The 21,981-nt window shown below is 40.0% G+C and overlaps 1 protein-coding gene across 5 annotated transcripts in view; it reads left to right on the top strand.

Annotated features, from left to right (window-relative positions):
* Nucleotides 1–21,981, top strand: part of inpp4b (inositol polyphosphate-4-phosphatase type II B) — a 313,356-nt gene that overhangs the window by 38,968 nt on the left and 252,407 nt on the right. Inside the window, exon 2 of one of the 5 annotated variants that reach the window (XM_008111861.3) lies at nucleotides 21,587–21,768. The exons of the other annotated variants lie outside the window; for them this stretch is intronic. The gene's annotated coding sequence lies outside the window, so the exon portion shown is untranslated. The remainder of the gene's footprint in view (nucleotides 1–21,586; nucleotides 21,769–21,981) is intronic. 5 annotated transcript variants of the gene reach the window in all.

Here is a 21,981-nt window from a genome sequence, read left to right as displayed (position 1 = left end):
CAGAATAAAGATGAAAATCAACAGGGTGCCAGAACTTGAAACCCACCAGTTGTCTTCTCCTCTAAACCTGAAAGAACTCAGAGAAGCCATCAAGCGATGTAAGACTGGTAAAGCACCTGGCCTAGATGACCTGATGATGGAGCAAATCAAACACTTGGGGCCCAAAGCTGAAAACTGGCTTTTGAAATTCTACAATCAATGCCTGGCACACAAACAGATTCCCAGAACATGGAGGAAAACTAAGATCATTGCCATCTTAAAACCTGGTAAAGATGCCTCCAATGCCAGGAACTACCGACCAATCTCCCTCTTATGTCATCTATATAAAGTCTATGAGAGGATGCTATTAAATCGACTAGGACCTGTTATCGAACCCAAGCTTATTGCACAACAAGCAGGTTTCAGACCAGGGAAAAACTGTACAGGTCAAATTCTTCATCTGACTGAGCATATCGAGGAAGGCTATGAGAAAGGCTGCATTACGGGAACAGTCTTTGTGGACTTTACGGCAGCTTATGACACGGTGCAACATAGAAAAATGCTGCATAAAGTCTACCATATCACCCGGGACTTTGACTTTACAAAAACTGTCCACACCCTCTTAGAAAACCGCAGCTTCTATGTGGAGTTTCAGGGCCAGAAAAGCAGATGGAGGAGGCAAAAGAATGGTTTACCCCAAGGCAGCGTTCTTGCACCGACCTTATTTAATATCTTCACGAACGATCAGCCACAACCACCACTCACAAAGAGCTTTATATATGCTGATGACCTTGGCCTTACAACACAAGCAAAAGATTTTGAAACAGTTGAAAAGCAACTCACCAATGCCTTGGAAGATCTCTCCAGCTACTACAAGGAGAACCACCTGAAGCCTAACCCTTCCAAGACACAAGTGTGTGCTTTCCACCTACGTAACCGCGAAGCCAACAGGAAACTGAAAGTTACTTGGGAAGGCCAAGAGCTCGAACACTGTTTCCATCCTAAATACCTTGGTGTCACCTTAGACCGAACACTAACATATAGGAAACACTGCATGAACACCAAGCACAAAGTAACTGCACTCAATAACATCCTGCGGAAACTGACTGGCAGCGCATGGGGAGCAGACCCACAAGTAATAAGAACCTCAGCTCTGGCCTTGTCTTTCTCAACTGCAGAGTATGCCTGTCCTGTTTGGCACAAGTCTGCCCATGCAAAGCAGGTGGACATAGCACTGAATGAAACATGCAGAATCATCACGGGATGCCTTAAACCTACACCTGTTGATAAACTCTACAAGTTAGCTGGCATTGCCCCTCCTGATGTGCGACGGGAAGTTGCTGCTAATGGTGAGAGAAAAAAGGTCGAACATTGTGAAAGCCACCCACTGCATGGCTATCACCCTCCTCCCACCAGACTCAAATCAAGGAAGGGCTTCATGAGAACCACCACTCCTCTTGATGTTCCTCCAGCAACAGCAAGGGTGTCCCTCTGGGCAGCTAAACCTGGCAATTCTAACTGGATGGCCCCCCAAGAGGGTCTTCCTCCAGGGGCAAACCAAGAATGGGCAACTTGGAAGTCCCTGAACAGACTCAGAAGTGGATCAAAAGACAACTTGGCAAGGTGGCACTACCTGGAGGAATCCTCCACCTTGTGTGACTGTGGAGCTGAACAAACAACTCAGCACATGTATGCTTGCCCACAATGCCCTGCCTCATGTACGGAGGAGGAATTGTTTAAAGCTACAGACAATGCGGTTGCTGTTGCCGCTTTTGGTCCAAAACTATTTAGTTGCTTGTGATTTCTTTTTTTTTCTTTTTTCTTTTTCCCCCATTATTTGAAATGTATTTGTTGTACAATGCTTTTGACACGAAATAAATAAACCTGAGGATGGAGGAGAAGTAAAACTGAACACCCCCCCCCCCAAAAAAAATCATTATTGTGGCCTCTTCTTTACTCTCCTCATCTTGATTAAAAATAATCTCAAAAGAGTATTCTGCTTCTGTCTTTAAGAGAAGCTATTTTTAAATGATCATGCAAATTTTTGTTAAAATGAGGCCAAAATGTGCATGTATAATTTTTTTTTATTTTACGCATGCTGTGTTGGGATAGCAGGAAAACAGCAGCTATTCTTCAAAGAATAAACAAACCTTTCCAAAACAGTTGTCCTGTATTGATAGATGGCACCCGTGTAAATTAAAATTCTTTCCTTTAGTTATTGTGGCATACAAACTACAGAAATGTGTGGGGTTGTTGGCATATAAGTGTAAACTATTGGAAAGAACAAATTTGTTGGCAATTGTAAACTTGCAAATTGAGTTTTATGACTAGGGTTAGTATCCCCAGTGCAGTAATCCAGACAGTATAGCATGGATTACTGAACTAAAACTGCAATATTGTACTAAAATTTGAATAAGTGATAAAATTAATGAATATTAAAAACCAGCATCAACTAGAACAATAATATGTGGTTTGAAATGTGCTTGTTAACTGATTAATAATGACAGCTATGACGAAAATGCAAGCCCCCTAGAAGGTTCAAGAAGTAAATTATCAAACATCCCACTTACAAGCAACTCATAGTTAAGAAGGGAGGGGGTGACACAACAGGAAGTGAGAGATATTAGCCCCTAGGAAGGGAAAATCACTCCTGTATGGGTTATCATGGGGAAAAGGTGTCTCCACTGAACCTTTATCACCTGTCCTTGTTTCCACAACAAACCAAATTTTTCAAAATCCAATCATCACAGGGACAGAAAGTGAGATGAAATCTTCTGCACAGGGGAACAGGCCGAAAAAACAAACACCACAGGGGTGTCAACCCTTCCCTATGCTATCTAAAGCTTTTATATATATACCATACATGTAAGTGAAAGCTGAGCTTACAAAAATATACTTCTGGCTATTTATTTTAAAAATCTGCTGAAGCACTGCACAAAACTTTTATAGACAATCATTTTGATGTCACCCTTCTTCCCAATTTTGTTGTCTGTTGCTGTTTGCACCTACTACATTTTTGCAAATTGCAGGGTTGGGTGCTCAAGTCAAGAAATCTCACATGTACTATCCATGACATGCAACACCCTCGAGCATATGCAAGGGTGAGCTACACTTTTTCTTGTTTTGATTGAAGAATGCTGACAAGAGTCTTGCTTGGCCTGGTGCCCATCAAATTTCTTGGATGACAGCACCCATTATCCTGAGTCATCATAGGCATTACAGTTTTGGCAGACTAGAGCTGTAGTTGAAAATATTTGAAGGTGAAAATTTGTAGAAAGCTGCTAACAATTAATTTCCAAAAGGGTTGTTGTATGTTTTTCGGGCTGTGTGGCCATGTTCCAGAAGTATTCTCTCCTGACGTTTCACCCACTTCTATGGCAGGCATCCTCAGACGTTGTGAGGTATGGATATACAGGCAGTCCCTAAGTTATGATCAAGACAGGTTCTCTAGGTTTGTTCTTAAGTTAAATTTGTTTGTAAGTCAGAACATGTACATTTTTAAAGTGTAACTCCAGCCAAAATATATATCTTTTAGCTTCGGATAGCATAGGGAAGAGTTAACACCCCTGTAACATTTATTTTGCTGCCTGTGCCTCTGTTTGGAAGATTTCACCTTACTTTCCATCCCTGTGATAATTGGATTTTGAAAAATTCGGCTTGCTGTGGAAACAAGGATTGGTAAGAAATCTTCAGTGGAGATACTCTTTCCTCATGATAACTCTTTCAGGAGTGAAGTTCCCTTGTGAGGGGTAGATGTCTCTTACTTCCTGTTGTCTCACCGTCATTCTTAACTGTGAGCTGTTTGTAAGTCGGATGTTTGTAACTCAGGGACTACCTGTAATGAGGAAGCCTAAACACCCTGAAGGTGTTTCAGATCCTATATGATCTTGGAAACTCAGCAGGGTCAACCCTAGCTAGTACAGATTTGGGGGGGGGGCACCAAGGAGTATTAGATGCTCAAGGAGATATTCGCACTGCAGAGTTATAACAGTTCAATGCCTCTTTGGCCCTTCCAGACAGCCATATAACCCAGAACATCAAGGCAGAAAATCCTACAATATCTGCTTTGAACTGGGTTATCTGAGTCCACACTCAGATAATGTGGGATTTTCTGCCTTGATATTCTGGGATATAGGGCTTTGTGGAAGGGCCCTCAGACTGTTGTGACTCCATCCTTTGGAATTCTAGGATTTGAAATTTGTTGTGGCACAGGAACTGTCCGACAGTGAATGGTAAATATCTCATGAAACTACAAATTCCAGAATTACATAGTATTCCATAATCATGGTGGTTAATGTGAGGATACAGCCCTCAATATATTTCAGAGGAAGGCAATGGCAAACTATCCCTGACTGTCCCTTGCCTAGGAAACCCCTATTAAATTTATAGGTTCACTGTTATTTGAGAAGTGACTTTAAGGCATGTGTGCACGTGTGCGCTCGCACACACGCACACACAAATTTATATTAAGAAAAATTATTGTAGTTTGAACTCAGAGCAAAACATCTTGACAACAAGAGCAGCTCAGAGTTTAACATAGCATTGGTGGTCTTTTTGTTTTGTTCTGATCTCTTTTGAAAACTGAAACTCTTTTGTGGTCTCCTAACTCTGTTGCCAGTGGAAAAAAATGCAATTTTTCCTCCCACTAACACGTTTAAAAAAAAAATTTTTAGTTGTTAAATTCAAACATGTTTACTTAATTAAAGAGTCAGTCTTGAGGTTCAGATCTATTTAGTGGCTCTTGTTTCACCTCGACTTCTTTCTTTTCATCTTCCACCTGCTCAATTTCATTGGGATATTATTTTTCTTCCTCTGTTCCTGTGGTAAGCATAGCATCCCCTCATAGTCAGTGGTGTGTGTAAAAGCAGTGTTATTTTGCCTGACTGGTTTCTTCCCTGCTTTCCAGAAAGAGTGCTTTCACCCTCCGCACTGATTGCTGGCGTGCTATAGAACTGCAGACTGGAGCAACAGGGGAGCTTTCTTGCAAAACAACACGTTCAGGAAATTTAGTCACTGTTAACCCTGTGTTGTGTCAAATGGAACAACTGAGCTGGGAGTTAAGCAGCTGGCAGCATTAAGTGCAGTTGGCGAATGTATAGAAAGAAATAGCTCCTTAAAAATATGACTGGCTAGTGGGAGAAACAGGAAATATGCGGCCCTTCAGTTGGCTTGTAAGTCCCACCATCCTTCATCATTAGCTATGTGGACATCTTAATATCTGGATCATTCCAACCCTGGCCTAAGAGGGAGAGAGTGCTAACAGTGCAGGATCTGATGGTATTAGTGGGACCTAGGGTACTAAAAACAATGTATGCATGGTTTATTTATTTATTTATTTATTTATTTATTTATTTATTTACAGTATTTATATTCTGCCCTTCTCACCCCGAAGGGGACTCAGGGCGGATCACATTATATACATATAGGGCAAACATTCAATGCCCATAAACACATCAAACAGAGACCGAGACAGACAGACGCAGAGGCAAGTTAACCTTCTCCTGAGGGGATGTTCGATTCTGGCCACAGGGGGGAGCAGCTGCTTCATCATCCACTCTGACGGCACTTCCTCATTCCAGGTCGTAAATTAGTTAACCTTGCCTCCCCACATTTTTAATAAGTGGTACCTTATTTCCTACTTGATAGATGCAACTATCTTTCAGGTTGCTAGGTCAGCAACGAGTAGGGGCTATTTTTTATTTTTAATTGACGGGTGCTCACCCTGCCACGGGCTGGCCTCGAACTCATGACCTCATGGTCAGAGTGTTTTATTGCAGCTGCTCAACAGCCTGCGCCACAGCCCGGCCCTGGTCTAGTCACAGTGCATGGATGATTGTCTAAGTATAGTTCTCCAGGTGATGCTGGACTGTAATACTGAGCATTCTTTGCCATTGGTTATCCTGCCTAGGGCTACTGGGTCTTACAGTCCAGGAGTATATGAAGGTTACAAATCTCCCATTATGTATAGTTGGAATGGGCCATCATGCTAGTGATACATGGCCAGGAAGTGGCAGCTACGTTTTGAAATATCTGTTTTAAAACTATCAATTCATAGGGTATCAAACTTTGTATGCCTGTTTGTGTCTTGTATCAGTGACATAAGTCCCTCTCAACTATCTAATGGAATTGCATCAACTCTTAATACTTTTCCTTCCATACCTCTCTATCTCTATGTTGAAGAACTTGGCAGAGTTGCTTTTTGAGATTGCAACTCCCATAGTCCCTCAGACAACACAGCCATTCAGTGACCATGCTGGCTTGGGGATTCCATTCATAGAATCATAGAATCAGAATAGTAGAGTTGGAAGAGACCTCATGGGCCATCCAGTCCAACCCCCTGCCAAGAAGCAGGAAATTGCATTCAAAGCACCCCCGACAGATGGCCATCCAGCCTCTGCTTAAAAGCCTCCAAAGAAGGAGCCTCCAACACAGTCCGGGGCAGAGAGTTCCACTGCCGAACAGCTCTCACAGTCAGGAAGTTCTTCCTGATGTTCAGGTGGAATCTCCTTTCCTGTAGTTTGAAGCCATTGTTCCGCGTCCTAGTCTGCAGGGCAGCAGAAAACAAGCTTGCTCCCTCCTCCCTATGACTTACCCTCACATATTTGTACATGGCTATCATGTCTCCTCTTAGCCTTCTCTTCTGCAAGCTAAACATACGCAGCTCTTTAAGCCGCTCTTCATAGGGCTTGTTCTCCAGACCTTTGATCATTTGATAAATAAAATGGCTGATATTGGTGTGCACTGAGTGATATATCTCTTTCCTCCACAAAGCCCTTTGTGGTATCATCAGTCAGCTATTCTGCAGTGAATTAACAGTATATCTCTGGGGATCTTAATATCTTTTAGAATACTTTGCCCCATTAAAACTTTGTTGTTGTTCTTCTTGTTGTTGTTGTTGTTTGTATTCATGTTGCTTTCAACTTATGGTGACCCTGAAGTGAACCTATAGCAATATTTTCTTGGCAAAATTTACTCAGAGAAGGTTAGCAATTGTCTTCTTCTGGGACTGAGAGAATGTAAATTGCACAAGATCACCCAATGGATTTCCATGACTGAATGGAGATCTGAATTCTGGTCTCCTGAAGGCACACACCAACACTAAAACTAAAAGTTCACCATGCTGGTTCTCATTAACAGCCACCTACGGTATATCTTTAAGCTGAAGTGGGAGTCATGAACATCTGAGATACTGTTGGGTTTCAAATCTTAGCGGCCCTGGTTAACATAGCCAACATTGAAATCTGTGATTTGGAGTGGAAGAATATCTGAAAGGCAACTTAGGCCCCTTCCACACAGCTGAATAAAATCCCACATTTTCTGCTTTGAACTGGAATATATGGCAGTGTGGACTCAGATAACCCAATTCAAAGCATATATTGTAGGATTTTCTGCCTTAATATTCTGGGTTATATGGCTATGTGGAAGGGCCCCCCGTTCAAAGCATATATTGTGGGATTTTCTGCCTTGATATTCTGGGTTATATGACTGTGTGGAAGGGCCCTTGATGTAGTCCATGCACCTCTTCTTTCAGTGTCCCCCCATTGTAAGGCCTGAAGTATGCAATATTAATTTTTGTGGCGGTGGTGCTACTTTCAGTCTTGAACAATGGTGGTCTTTCTGATCTTCTTTCAAGTAAAGTTTCCCTGGCACCCATATTGCTGTTATTTACCACTTGGTTTCAACTTTCAGTTCTCACAAGCTTTACAAAGTTTTATTTAAGATACACTCTTTCCTTATGCTGAACTGTGATTTTTAGCACTTACATGGTGAGGATACTTTTTTTTGCATCTACTTACACTGTGTTGGTCAATATCTTGGTTTAATTTTTTTCTTCTTCTCTATGTATTGTATTTATGATGTTTTCAACTTGTTTACAACAAAAAACATTTTTAAAGATTTGGCATTCACAATGTATTAAGAACTACAGTTATGGAGGATAGTATGGGAGATAGAATAAAAACCAATAGGAAATTCCTGTGCTGCAATGTATGTCCTTGTCAACCTGTGTTGCTTTTGCACAAAACCTGGGAAAATAACTAGAACTCTCTCTTTGGAATCCTAGGGTGAAGTTACACGTGACATGCTTATTTTGACTTTTCCCTTGTTGCCTATGCAATTTGAAGAAAGAACTTATCTTGAGGAGAGAAGGCTTTTAAACTCTTCCTACAACTTGTTTTTCTCCTGAAAATTGCACATGCCCCAGTAATTTTTACCTCTCTTTAGGAAAAGAAACATGTACAACTGTGAATATCTTGAAACAGAATGATAGAACCATGTACAGCACGTATTTTTTGCTTTGAGGGCATCAATTGAGAGGGATGTTTGTGTCCTCATACTTTTTGGAAATCATTTCACAGTATGCAGGGGGAAGTGGCAGTATTCCAGCAAGAAGTCTAGTTAAACTTAAAGAACATTAAAAGGCTCATTATTTTTACTGTAGTGCATCACAGTTGGAAGGGATAAGATACCTGTGAATCAGACTGACCTTTACATATTCTTATATAGCTTTGACTTTGAGATATTTACTTCTAGATTGTGTCTTATTATGGATAATCACATTTCAGAAATAATAAGGAGCCATTGGGGTTTCTTTAGCCCCGAGGCTTTCAAAAATAATTTGGTCTAGGAATAAAGAGGTATCTTTGAGACATGTTTTTTATTGACGCCATCTGAAAATAAAGGTTTATAAGAAGGAGAAAGAGGGGATGTTTGCAAAGTAATTTGGCACTTGACACTGACCTTGGTTGTGTTAGAGAAATGAAGACTCATCCATTAGGAATGCAGAAAACCTAGTTGTTATCATTTATAGTCAATATTTATAACCAAGGTAATTATCCACATTTACTGCTAAAGTACTTACACAATATTATAAAATCTATCATGGTGATTCTTTCTGTACTTCTGATGTTTCTTCATTACTTCCAGTTAATGAAAACTCATACAGTATGGAACGGAATAAGGAATGAGTTATTTTCAAGCACAACAAAACAGGACAGCATTTTCATACAGCATTAGGACTTTCTGTTGTATGTGGGAAAGAGGTAAGACCTGGAAAGAAACTTCACCATTCTTTCTGCTTCAGAAGAGTGGTGCTGTTTAGCTAATACAGTGAGATGCACAGGATAGAGAGACGATACCTTGTTATTCACTTGGAGAATATCTCGGAGGTATCGTTTCCCATACGGAACTGCCTGTTCATAAAGGACACAGCCCTGTTGAGACGTTATTGCCAGCATGAATCTAGGTTATGGCCATGGTTGTACTTTTTGCACACTTGTATCTAGTGACCAGGGGCCCCTGGTGGCACAGTGTGTTAAAGCACTGAGCTGCTGAACTTGCGGACCGAAAGGTGCCAGGTTCAAATCCAGGGAACAGAATGTGCACCCGCTGTTAGCCCCAGCTTCTGCCAACCTAGCAGTTCGAAAACATGCAAATGTGAGTAGATCAATAGGTACCACTCCGGCGGGAAGGTAACGGCGCTCCATGCAGTCATGCCGGCAACATGACCTGGAGGTGTCTATGGACAACCCTGGCTCTTCGGCTTAGAAATGGAGATGAGCACCAACCCCCAGAGTCGATCACGACTGGACTTAACGTCAGGGGAAACCTTTACCTTTACCTATCTAGTGACCCCTTTTTCAAACAGTCCTCCATTGAACAGCAGTGCAACAAGACTAACCCAGATCAGCCCCATGCTGCATGTAGCTGTCATGGAGCTGATCTGACCTCACAACAAGCTACATGATCAGTATAGATGTACCACGCATTTGCCTAAGGGTGCATCTACACGATATAATGAATTCAGGTTGACACCATTTTAACTGTCATGGCTCAGTGCTACGGAATCCTGTGAGCTGTAGTTCGGTGAGGCACTCTTTGTCAGAGAAGGTTAAAGACGTGGTAACACTACAGCTCCATATCATTGAGCCATGGCAGTTAAAGTGGTGTAAAACTACATAATTCTACAGTGCAGATGCACCTTGAGAGTTCTAATTGGCATTTGCATTATTATTCTTGAGGGACCAAATCTTTTCTTTAAAGTATATTGTTTTGTAGTTCTTGCTATTGATGTTTGGTGTTTCTTGCACTGAATTTTATATGAATGTGCAGGTGTTTTACATGAAATGTCTTGGACTGTGGTGGAGAGAAGTGGATTAGAAATGTTTTAAATAAATACATCTAATTTACACATTATTACTATGAGATGATCTTTACTATGCCAATCCAGTTAAATGTGTACAAGAGAAAAGAAACTACAAATTAATATTATACAAGCATACCACAATTTAAAACACTGCTGATAAAGAAGCTCCCTTTTAAAAAGTGTTCTGTATCCCCTTTCTCTTCATCTTTTGTTTAGCTATGCAGTTTTTTTAGCAGTGCCAGCAATGGGAAAATGGTGAAGTACTGGAGAAACACAGACTTTCAGTGTCAGGATACAGCAGTATGTCTGCTGTAAACAAAGGTTGAACTGGGAAAGAGTGGCATTTTATTTTGAGTGCCCCTCATGTAGCTGCCTACAACAGGTAAAGTTAACAGTAGCTGCCTTCATAATTCTTTACTGAGTTTGTGGCAGCAAAACAGAAAAAGGTGGGCAGTAAATTGGCCGCTCTTCCCCAGTGTTAACAAACCACAGATCTGTAAATTTGGCCATTAAAAAATGGACATAGGAAAACGGAGGGTGGTGAAAGATGAATTTTTGAATAAGCTTTCAAGAGGTTTCTAGAAGGTTCAAAATGTTTTTGAACTGGGTATTTCATTTCACAGGTGAATTTTGTTAACTTGAGATAAAAGGTTTGCTAAAATATTTGAGATGCTCATGTTTTGGGGTGTATGGACATATCTTTATTCTTTTTCTGGTACCAGCATATTTAGTAAAAAAAAAAAAAAAAGAGGAACATACCAACTTTGTCACCTGAGGTATACTTGCAATGATCTGTGATGTGAAGACCTAAAGAGAGGCAGCAGGTGGTTGCCATGTCAGTATACATCTAGCAGAGATGGTGTCAATTACAATTGTGTTGTGCCCCTTCCAATGAGTAAGATCTGAAAGGGAACAAAAGAAAGCAGAAAGATGAGTCAAGATTCTACACTAGGTTTGCATATTGCCTGATGTGGTTATACAGTAATTGTAATATACCACTTAAGCAGAATGTCACAATTGTTCAACAAATTGTGCACCTGCCAGTATGCCTGCTTATTTTCCCATTATGGAATTGGGAACATATCATGCCTGTTTCTGCTGTCCCAGTGGACAAAGTAATAGGTTGAAAGCAATGATGACTAGATAGGCACCATGCCAGGAGATGCAACTACATGGTTGGAATCCTTAGTTAATCAGCAGACACAGAATCAATTGAATAGCAAGTCAATGAAAAGGTAAATATAATTTGTCCTATGCTTCTACTTTAGACAAAACAATAGGACATTGGCCAACCATGAAATGAATAAGACTGTTTGCACAGTGGCAAGTTCAACAGGGTTCCGGTCATAACGTTCTCCCTATTTTAGTATAGTTCAGTAGACACAAATTTAAAGCAACAAATATGGAGACCTTTTAATCTTGCTGATATAACTCTGTTGCCCTTCAGGTGAAATAGTACAGCTCTGTCAAACTAAAGGCCTTCCCTTAACAACCCTTCCAGTAAAAGAGGATTAATTAATGACAAAGCAGGAAAACCCTGCTTTGTTCTGAATTTATTTGATACCCTTTTAGATCCGGCCTTTCTGAAAGGCCTGAGTCTGATGGGGTATAGTCTCCACACCCATCTTACTTCTTTGGGCTGACAAAAACCCAGAGAAGCAAGGAGGGTGCTCATCCCTTTCCCAACCTCCCCCCCCCCTCCCCAAGCCATTAAAAAAAAGAGAAAACTTAACGGGTCACCATTAGGCCTCTCTGGAGGTCTCCTGGTGTGTAGAAATGATGTGCCAATTGGCAGCGGAAAGGGAAAATCGCTCCTGTCTCCCACCTCCTGGCTTGTCATTTCTAAATGCCAGGAGGCCTCATGGTGTCTCTGTAAGTTTTCTTTTAATTTTCATGCTTTTTTCAGGGCTTTTGGGGGGTGTTTGGGTGGCCCTATGTCCTTCCAAAAGCTACCAGGAGGGCATGGGGACATCCAACTGGGAAAGCCCAATTTTTGGGGTGGGGACAGAAATGTGTGCCAAAGCCGGTTTAAAAACCCACTTTGGCACACATTTCTGAAATATGTGGAAGCACCCTCAGTTAAGAATCAGGTTTGTATGTTAAATAGCAATATGTGTTTCGTATTATACTAGCTGTGCCCGGCCACGCGTTGCTGTGGCGAAGTATGGTGGTATGGGAAATAATGTATTGAGGAATTGGTGGTAGTTAAGGTAAAGGGTAAAGATTTTCCCCTGACATTAAGTCCACTTGTGTCTGACTCTGGGGGTTGGTGCTCATCTTGAGTCTACACTGCCATATAATCCAGTTGAAATCAAATAATCTGTATTTTATAGGCAGTGTGGAAGAGGCCTGATTGAAGTGGCCCTGGGCTGAGTGGGTTGCTAGGAGACCAAGTGGGTGGAGCTTAGCCTTCTAACTGACAGCAGACCAAGTGGGTGGAGCTTAGCCTTCTAACTGGCAGAAATTGGATAAAAACAATTATTCCTCTCCCTCTAATTAGGACTTTATTTTTCTTTTCTTTTTGTTGTATGAACGTAGAGGCATGGATGAGGGGTTGTGCTGCCAAGTTTAGTGTTTCTGGGATGTGTAGTTTTGTTGTTTTGTCCTAGGCCGAAATTTCATTATCCTTTTATATATATAGACTGGCAAGTTTGTATTTTTTTAAAATTACTAACATGCCCCAATTTTTCTTTTCTCCCTCCCACGACTCCTCTCTAATGCTCCCCCCTTGTGATAAGCATTCCTTGTTAAATTGAGACTTTCATTGCCTGTTAACATTGTATCTTTTATTGCAGCAATGCAGTTAAAATGATTTATGACTCTCCCTTAATATAATGATGCAGAGACACTATTTTTCAGATTTATTTGCTTGCCTGCGTTCTCAGGAGTGAATATCATTTTAATTAGAAAGCAGGTAGTAGATACAGTATTCTGAAGTTTGCATAGTTTAGTTCATAGCTTTTTCAGGTTCTCAGTATATTGTGGCACTTGGATACCTAATTATGGATTTTTGTTTCCTCCTTTCTTAGGTAAGGCATCTAAGAGATGTGGAATTAGTATTTTGGAATATGTCACATTATTTTGAAATCATATTATTTTCAGCTTGCCTCCCCCCCCCCCCCTTTTTAGGTTTCATGATTTCTTAGATCTTATGAATAGTTATACAGCAACATAATTTTAGACTTTGGTCTGTGGTCCTTTGTGTGTTTTTTATTATTATAAAGGTCCTTAAATGTATTATTTTGCTGACTCTGAAATATGACAGGCCAGTTATATTGCATTTGAGGCCTTAGTTAAAGATTCCGTTCTGATCTGATGGCATCTTACTTAGCAAGCTTACCTGCAAGTCTACTGTGGAAAGCTGTACTGCTTATCAGAAGGTGCTTTTGCCAGTTGAGGGTAGCATGATTACAATCAGCAAGAATTAACATCTGTATTATAGCACAAACTCATCAAAGACCAAAACAGAGAGTGCACATTGCAAAATATGAAAATGTTAGTGTTAATGTTGATTGGTTGAAATCAAATTAATTAAACTATTAATAGTTTGAGTCTGCCTTGAGTCTCTAAATCCATAATTGTTCACATGGGTGACTAAAATAGAAACCTGTGGTTTCTGATGGTTGAGACTTTGTTTCATACACAAAATTATTAAAAACATGTTATGCAATTACATTCAGGTTATTGTATAAAGTGTATATGAAATATAAATGAATGATGTGTTTAGGCCTGGGTCCCATCTCCAAGATATGGCATTAAGTATATATGTACAATTATAGGTATTTTAAAATCCAAACTCCAAGATGCATCTAGTCTCAAGCATTTTGGGTAAGGAATACCCAACCTGTATTTAAACATTAAAATAACATTTTAGAGGTGTTGTTGAAATTGTTTTATGATTTTAAAAAATTAATCCCAAATTGTACTCATGCCACACCTGGAAATGTCTTGGGGATGTTGGTTGACTTCTAATGCAACAACCAGTTCCAGGGAAGGAAACATAGCACCCCTCCTATCCTACATTTTGGAAGCAGGAAGCAAAGTAGTTATTATGTTCCATAGAGTTCCCCTGACTGGGCCGGATAGTGCTTCTTTTATAATCTCAAGAGGCAGCTTTTCAAAACCAGGGGTTGCTGAAGTGCATGACCACAGGTAGCTTGTAGAGAAAGTCAAACATTGTTCAAATAATGTACTATCAGAATAGGCAGAATAAACAGGGAACAAACCTGAAGAAACTGCACATGAAGCCTTTTTAGGACAATGTGGATTATCATGGAAAGAGACTGGAATACAGTATTGCAAATACTTCAGCTTTCCTCAGAATGCATCTCATATGAGCATTTTAGCTCGACAGAAGAGTCAGTACACATGGTCTTGGATTAGCTCTTGGCATACTTGAGGAACCATAAGTACTCTGGCTACTTGGGCCCAGTGCTGATTGCTCTGTAGACCATTTTATTTTCTACTGATGGCAGAGCCATCCTTAAGAAATGTGGCCACAAAGTGGTGTCCACGGCATGTGAGTATGGAGAAGAGCAAACCACAGACCACCACCTACAATGCAGTCTGAGCCCTGCCACAGGCACAGTGGAGAACCTTCTTATAGCAACACCAGAGGCACTCCAAGTGGCCAGCTACTGGTCAAAGGACATTTAGTATAAAACTCTGTTTGTGTTTTCAAATACATTATAATTTGTACCCTTGGTTCGCTTCTGACACAATAAATAAATATTGATGGTTGCATCTAGCATTATGCTGAGGCATTGTGGGAAAGTAAAAGCCATTCATCTCTGCTTGGAACATTATTCCCCAAGTCCAGATAAGCTTCTAGGTCCCTGACGTCTTTTGTCCACTCAAATCTGTCAATAGTGCTGTAGTAAATGAAGGATTCTATGAATAAAACAAAGTTAAAAAAAACCCCAACAACATATGAAATGGGAACACCCAGGTGTGCCCAGAAGGCCAATGCATCTGTCTTGAGTACAGTTTTTGGGAAAAACATGATGTAAACAAAGTTAACGACAACACCAGTAACAGTAGCAATTGTATATAGCCGCATCCCAACATTACATTTTTCTTATTTTGTGCAAGAAACCTTCTTTATAAAGTGGTGATGAAGAGTGGTGTAACCACAAACAGGGAAATGGCCAAGTACCTGTCCCTCAACTGTGTTTCTGTTTTAATTGCATCTTCTGAAAATAACTCCATTGCAGGAGAAAGAGAAATGTACATCTACCGTTTATAGGATTTCAAGAGTAGCATATTTGCTGTGAGGTATACTTTGATTCTTAAGACAAATAGCTTTGGGATGTGGTGGTGGGAATATGGGGATTTGTTTTTATTTTTGCCCTTGCAACAGAGAAGGTACTATAAATTTTAGTGGAGAGAAGAGAGCATTTATATCAACAGTAATAAAAGAAACACCTAAAGCTAGGGCCTTTTGTAATGGTTACACACTGCAATCATCTGAAGACACTAAAAAGTTTCATTTCCAGCTGTCCTAGAAAGTAAGACAAGTGCTCCTGTTATTGTTGTTGGAAGTCTCTTTGCCTTGGGCAGCTTTTTTCAGCCTTTTTGCCATGGAGGACACCTTGAAATAATTTTCAGGTCTCAGGGAAATCCCTGCATAAAATTAGTTTTTATATAGCCGAAAATATTTGTTTCACAGAACCCTAAAAACCTCTAAGGCACACATCTCAAATGGAAGGTCTGTGGCCCAAATCTGGCCCACCACAGCATTTTATGTGCCCCTCAAGGCATTCAAAGCCAGGGCAACATAGTTACATTTATGATATATAGTCTTACAATTATAACTGTAACTCTAAGACCCGGGCCCAATTCAAAGTGTAGTGATTACCTATAAAGCCCTATATGCTTCGGGTCCAACCTATCTTTGAGACCACATCTCCTTTTATGAACCGGCGTGGGCATTGATATCTGCTGAGAAGGCTCTTCTCTCGGTCCTACCACCATCTCAAATGTGGTTGGTGGGGACGATAGAGAGAGCCTTCTCGGTGGCTCCACAGCTCTGGAATACCCTACCTAAAGAAATTAGACTAGCCCCCATCCTTCAAGCCTTTTGGGCTGGTTTAAAAACATGGCTCCTCGGACAGGCCTTTGAGCCTGTGTAATCTAGCCAGCTAGATGACCTACCAACTGCCACTCCACACTTTGTTATTGCAGATAGCCAGCTTATTTGCAGATTCTACTGCATTTTAGGGAATTTTATAATTTTTACAATTTTACTGGGATTTTACATGTATTGTTTTTATAGTTATTTCATATATTTATACTTGTGTACTGTGTATTGTGATTTATATGCGGCACTATAGTGCTTCTGTGAGCCTCCCTGAGTCCCCTAGGGGAGATGGTGGTGAGGTACAAAGAAAGATTTATTATTATATTATATAACTGGCCCTCTGAAGGCAACCGTAAGGCTGATGAGGCCCTTGGTGAAAATGGGTTTGACACCCCTGCTCTAAGCAAAGCTTCATGTTCCAGATAACCCTGATTAAGAAACCCTGACCTAGAGTGAGGCCAAATAAATATTGAAGAGTTGGATACTGGGAATATCCATTGGAGACACTAGCTGTAGAAAATTGGTTTTGGGGAAAGACTTTATCACAACGATCCATTTTTTTTAAAACTACTCTTCATTATGGGCATTTTCCCTGCAATTTCCTGAAACTGCTGCCTCATCACTGTTCAAAGCTACACAGTTTCTATCTAGATTAATAATGTGGCTCTTATTTAAGAAGAAAAATTGCAACCAGGACACCATGAAAATCCATAATTTTTGCATAAGATTGCTGTTACTTCGCAGGATTCTTTTCCCTTGGAGCGAATGCTCTGACTGTTTGTCAGAGCATTAGCTGCTTCACCCACAAAAGAACACATTAGTAAAATTGTCTTCAAGAACAGCATGAGTCATTTTACTCATTCAGACTAAAGGCAGAGCAAGTCTAAAATAGAAACTTTGCTCTATGCTAATAAATCCTTTTTGTAAATTTCAAGCAAGAGAAATTAAATCAATGTGAGGCATATGGAAAGAGCAAGAGCTATTGCTGATAAACATCCTTCTTGTCCTCCTTTCTCCCTGCACTGCCCTTCTTCCCTACTCCCTGCGACACCATTGTTACTTCAGATGCTCTTGCAGTTCTATTTTTAGCTTTCTTTTTATTTATTTGGACAACCAAATTAAAAATGACAAGCAGATGGAATATACACAGGAGGAAGGCAGGAGTGAGAAAACAGCATGTAATGTTCATCAGACAGGTAAACGGGCTATTAATGCCACTTTTAACAAAAAGATGTACAAAAATAGAGGATTAATAAAGCAGTGCTAACACCTTCCATATGAGAAGTGATGTCAGATACATAGCTTTTGACATTCTGTTAACAGTTCAGGTAGGGTTGTTTATGCTTTACTTGGAAGCTTCCTTCTGAAATAGGTTTACAAAGTAGCAACTGGAACGTTTGTGTCATTATTATTAAATATTCAAAATATCTTTGTTTGCTTCATATTTTTGCATGTTGCGATTTAGATTCCATAGGTGTTATTAATTGGCCAATTTGTGGCAGCTTTGCTCTGGATTAATAAAAAGTATATCAAATAAAAGGTTGTGCTCAAATATAAAACTTTTTAATCAAAAATTGAGAACTTGTATATATCAGCGTTTTTCAACCTGGGGTTCGGGATCTCTGGAGGGGTCGCCAAAGACTATCAGAAAACACATATTTCTGATGGTCATAGGAAAGAACCCTTTTGACAGAGAAGGCTGAAGATCTCTCTGCCTGCCAAACCCTTCCAATATTGTCTGTCAGTCATGGGAGTTCTGTGTGCCAAGTTTGGTTCAGTTCCATTGTTGGTGGAGTTCAGAATGCTCTTTGATTGTAGGTTAACGATAAATCCCAGTAACTACAACTCCCAAATGACAAAATAATCCCCCCCCCCCCCCCATTCCCACCAGTATTCAAATTTGGGCATATCGGCTATTTGTGCCAAATTTGGTCCAATGAATGAAAATACAGCCTGCATATCAGATATTTACATTATGATTCATTACAGTAGCAAAATTACAATTATAAAGTAGCAATGAAAATAATGTTATAGTTGGGGGTCACCACAACATGAGGAACTGTATTAAGGGGTCACGGAGTTAGGAAGGTTGAGAACCACTGGCATATATGATTTTCCATTCAAACAATTCAATATGCAACTGAAAATACTTTTTCTCACTGACATATACACACATATTAACATATATTTTGCTAAACTGGTGTTTTAGAAATGCAGATACTATAAAACATACAGTATTTTAGCATTTTTTCCTCCTGCATTGGCTTAGCTGAAAAGCACTACAGTGCATTGTAGGGACATTAACAATTACAACCATACCACTTTGAAGAAAGGAATGATATTCCCTGCAGTCTCTGCCTCCAGGCTGGCTTTGCATAGAATATCTTGTCAATTATAATTTTGTCTAATGTGGTCATGCTGAGATAACTCTATGGGATAATCCTAATTTAAAGATTGTGAAAAATGTTTTTGGTGAAAGAAATTGATTGACTATGGGATTTATTCTTTGATCGGTTGATATAGCCCAGATAAGAAAATTTTCCATGTTCAACATAGATGTCTTGTTATCAAATGAACTGTGGCAATATGCACAGTTAGGACACATTTTTGGATGTCTTCCCTATATACTCATGAAGAACTCTAGAAATATTGTTTTAAAAAATCAACCCAGATTTTTTGGGTTGACTAATCCATGGGTCAGTGTGAGCGCTATACCTTAACTCTTATATAAAAAGGAACTATTACCTTCTCTGTGTAGAATGGCAAATATGCCAATGTTGCTCTGGGAAGCAGTGGGGGGGGGGGTAGAGGGGTGATTTGCCCCCCCTCCACCTCCTAGTGCAATGTTAGTATGTGCCAGAAAGCTCCAGAGACACATAATGGCAGCCCGGTAAGTTTTTATGTCATTTTAAAGGGGTTTTTTTGGGGGGGAGGGTGTTAGGTTGTTCCCACTGTAGGGCAGTTGTTACTATGTTACAATGGGGACAACACATCGGAAAGGGTGCCAAAGCACCCTCTCCCATCTACGCCATGTGATGACGGGAGGAGGGAGGGCATATGGGGTGCCACAAACTGCCGTGCGTGCCTTCCCTTTTACCAAAAATTGCCAGCACAACAACACAGCCCGAAAGGGCCGAGTGAAGATATCCTAAGTGACCCCTATACTATTTCTTAGGGAACATGATTGAAGTGGTGCTTTCCCATTCATGTCTTGCTTGGGAATCTCTTATAGGTATCTGGGAAGCCTTTGTAGGAACTGAATTCCAGATTTGATAGGCCTTTAGTTTGATCGAATGCCCCTCTTCTTATGTTCTTATGATATATGAAATTGTCCCCTGCTTTCTCCAGTCCAGTCATTCAATCAATCAAATTACAAAGACAAAAATATTCTGACTCATAGGAAAGCCTTATTTTAGAAGAAGGTCCCATTATTGACATTTTTGTGTTTAGTGAACTATAGCAGATTATTAATAGAGTGATAAGATTCATGACTGCAAAGCTCTAGCACATATTAAATTATGAAGGCTGCATCTAGAATATGATGAGGATAATGGCTCTGTCCCTGTGTGACATTTTCACCAGTTTGAACATCCCTTCTCCTGAGTGTGCTGACCTTATTACTCGGTGTCTGCTCAGGAGTAAATGGTACTGCAGGAGGTTTTAAGACTGCAAGGTGCTTCTCAGAGTTTTCATTGTTGATTGGTTTTTTGCATTTAAGATTTAGCTACCTTTCTCCTTAAATACATTCAAAATAATTAAGGTTTAAATGACTTCAGATCACTGAAAAAAATTATAGCAATTTCAGTAGTAGACCATTGTAGACTCAATGGTTTCTGGGGAGTCTAGTGTGCTCTTCTCCAAACTTGGGGAGTTGGTCACTCTACCTCAAAGGCTTACCAATTTACAGCCCTGTGGTTTACTCACAGCATCATTTTGTGACACTTATGTCAGTGTAGTGTTGACTTGCTTTGGGTTTTAATTTGAACTGTAGACAATTGATTGAACATGGTGAAGCCTATCACCCAAGATTGGTTTAATACTTTAGAAAGTTCATTAACAGATGAGTTGCAATCCTGTACATTAACCATCTTACTGACATGGAAACCATTAGCAACCACTTCAATGTCACTCAAGCGAATGACCTTCTAAGCAAATGTCCAATGGTACTTACATAAAATAGCATTGAAATTCTCATAACATCGAATATAATTCGGTATAATAATCATAGAAATTAGCAGTAGCAACAACAAAGCCCTGCAGATCTTCTCACAAAAAAGTGTATTTCCTAGATGTCTAGAGTGATAATAACGGTTGAGCCTATTTGGAAGGACGTTCCAAAGATAGGGCCTTTTGAGTAGTTGCAGCTTCTTTCCGATAACTTCCCTGCCTAACTATCCGAAGGGAAGTAGATGCTTAAAAGAGAAAGAGAATATATATCTTCATTTATGTCCCTCCACCATCTCTCTGAAGGGACTCTGGGAGATTCAGAAAAGCACTCCAAAGGGCTGCTCACATAAAATACACACCACATAAGCATATAAAACAATAACATACATTTACACAACAGGGTTGTTGTATGTTTTCCGGGCTGCATGGCCATGTTCTAGAAGTATTCTCTCCTGATGTTTCGCCCACATCTATGGCAGGTATCCTCAGATGTCATAAGGTATACCTCACGACCTCTGAGGATACCTGCCATAGATGTGGGCGAAACATCAGGAGAGAATACTTCTAGAACATGGCCATGCAGCCTGGAAAACATACAACAACCCTGTGATCCCAGCCATGAAAGCCTTCAACAACACATTTACACAACACTTTAATCTAAAAAGTCATATATTTAAAATGTAGTGAATTGGGAGATTGGTTTAGAAGAAGACACTCTGATTCAGATAGCCTGGTCCAAAGCCATATAATCATGTCTTCTTTCCACTTTGCTTGTAGCCATTATTGAATCACCTTAACAGCACTACTGTTTTGAAGAACTCAAAATAGTGCAAGTCTTTTCTCCCTCTGTAGGAACTGTTAGGATTATACAAGACTGTAGTTGGTTTAGTAGACTGATTATATGTGAAATATTGGACTTCCTTCAGCTTAGGTTTTCTATCTCTCCTTTTTCCTTTCATTTTTAGGAAGTTCAGTTTTAAGAGAAAGAAAGCCCTAGAAGTATTCAATTAATCAGTGCAGTCTGATAGACATTTCCTTAGGAGCAAGTCTAAATCTGTTCAGGATATGTGACTCTTAGACTGTGCCTAAAAACAGTTTGATAGCATTTTAAAAAGTTGATTACAGCATAGGTTTACAAAGTTGATTATTTCTATATACAGGAACCGCAGGTGGCAGAACTACTGTGCAAGAGGCATTTCTCTTACTCTCTCTCACAGGAGGTGCAGGCTCATTTATGTTGGCGCCATCTGCGATACATCCATACATTACGTGAGACAAAGAAATGAGCCTCTTTATTTGAATTCTAGTGGTACAGGCAGTGAAGCTCTGGCAAATTCTGAAGTGCAGGCTATCATCGGGACAGTTTCTATAGAGACATCTTCACAGAGCATCCAAAAATGTGAGTTGCTGTGTTGAGTTAAAATAATTTCTAGCAGTTTTTATTTCTACCAGGAACATTTTTAGAGAGCCACCTCCAAATAATTATGACAGGGTAAGGTTAAGGTAAAGGTTTTCCCCTGACATTAAGTCCAGTCATGTCTGACTCTGGGGTTGGTGGTCATCTCAATTTCTAAGTCAAAGAGACGGTATTATCCATAGACACCTCCAAGGT

This window comes from Anolis carolinensis, chromosome 5 (genome assembly GCF_035594765.1).
Source record: "Anolis carolinensis isolate JA03-04 chromosome 5, rAnoCar3.1.pri, whole genome shotgun sequence".
Taxonomy (NCBI): domain Eukaryota; kingdom Metazoa; phylum Chordata; class Lepidosauria; order Squamata; family Dactyloidae; genus Anolis; species Anolis carolinensis.
This window is presented reverse-complemented; position numbering and strand designations above follow the sequence as displayed.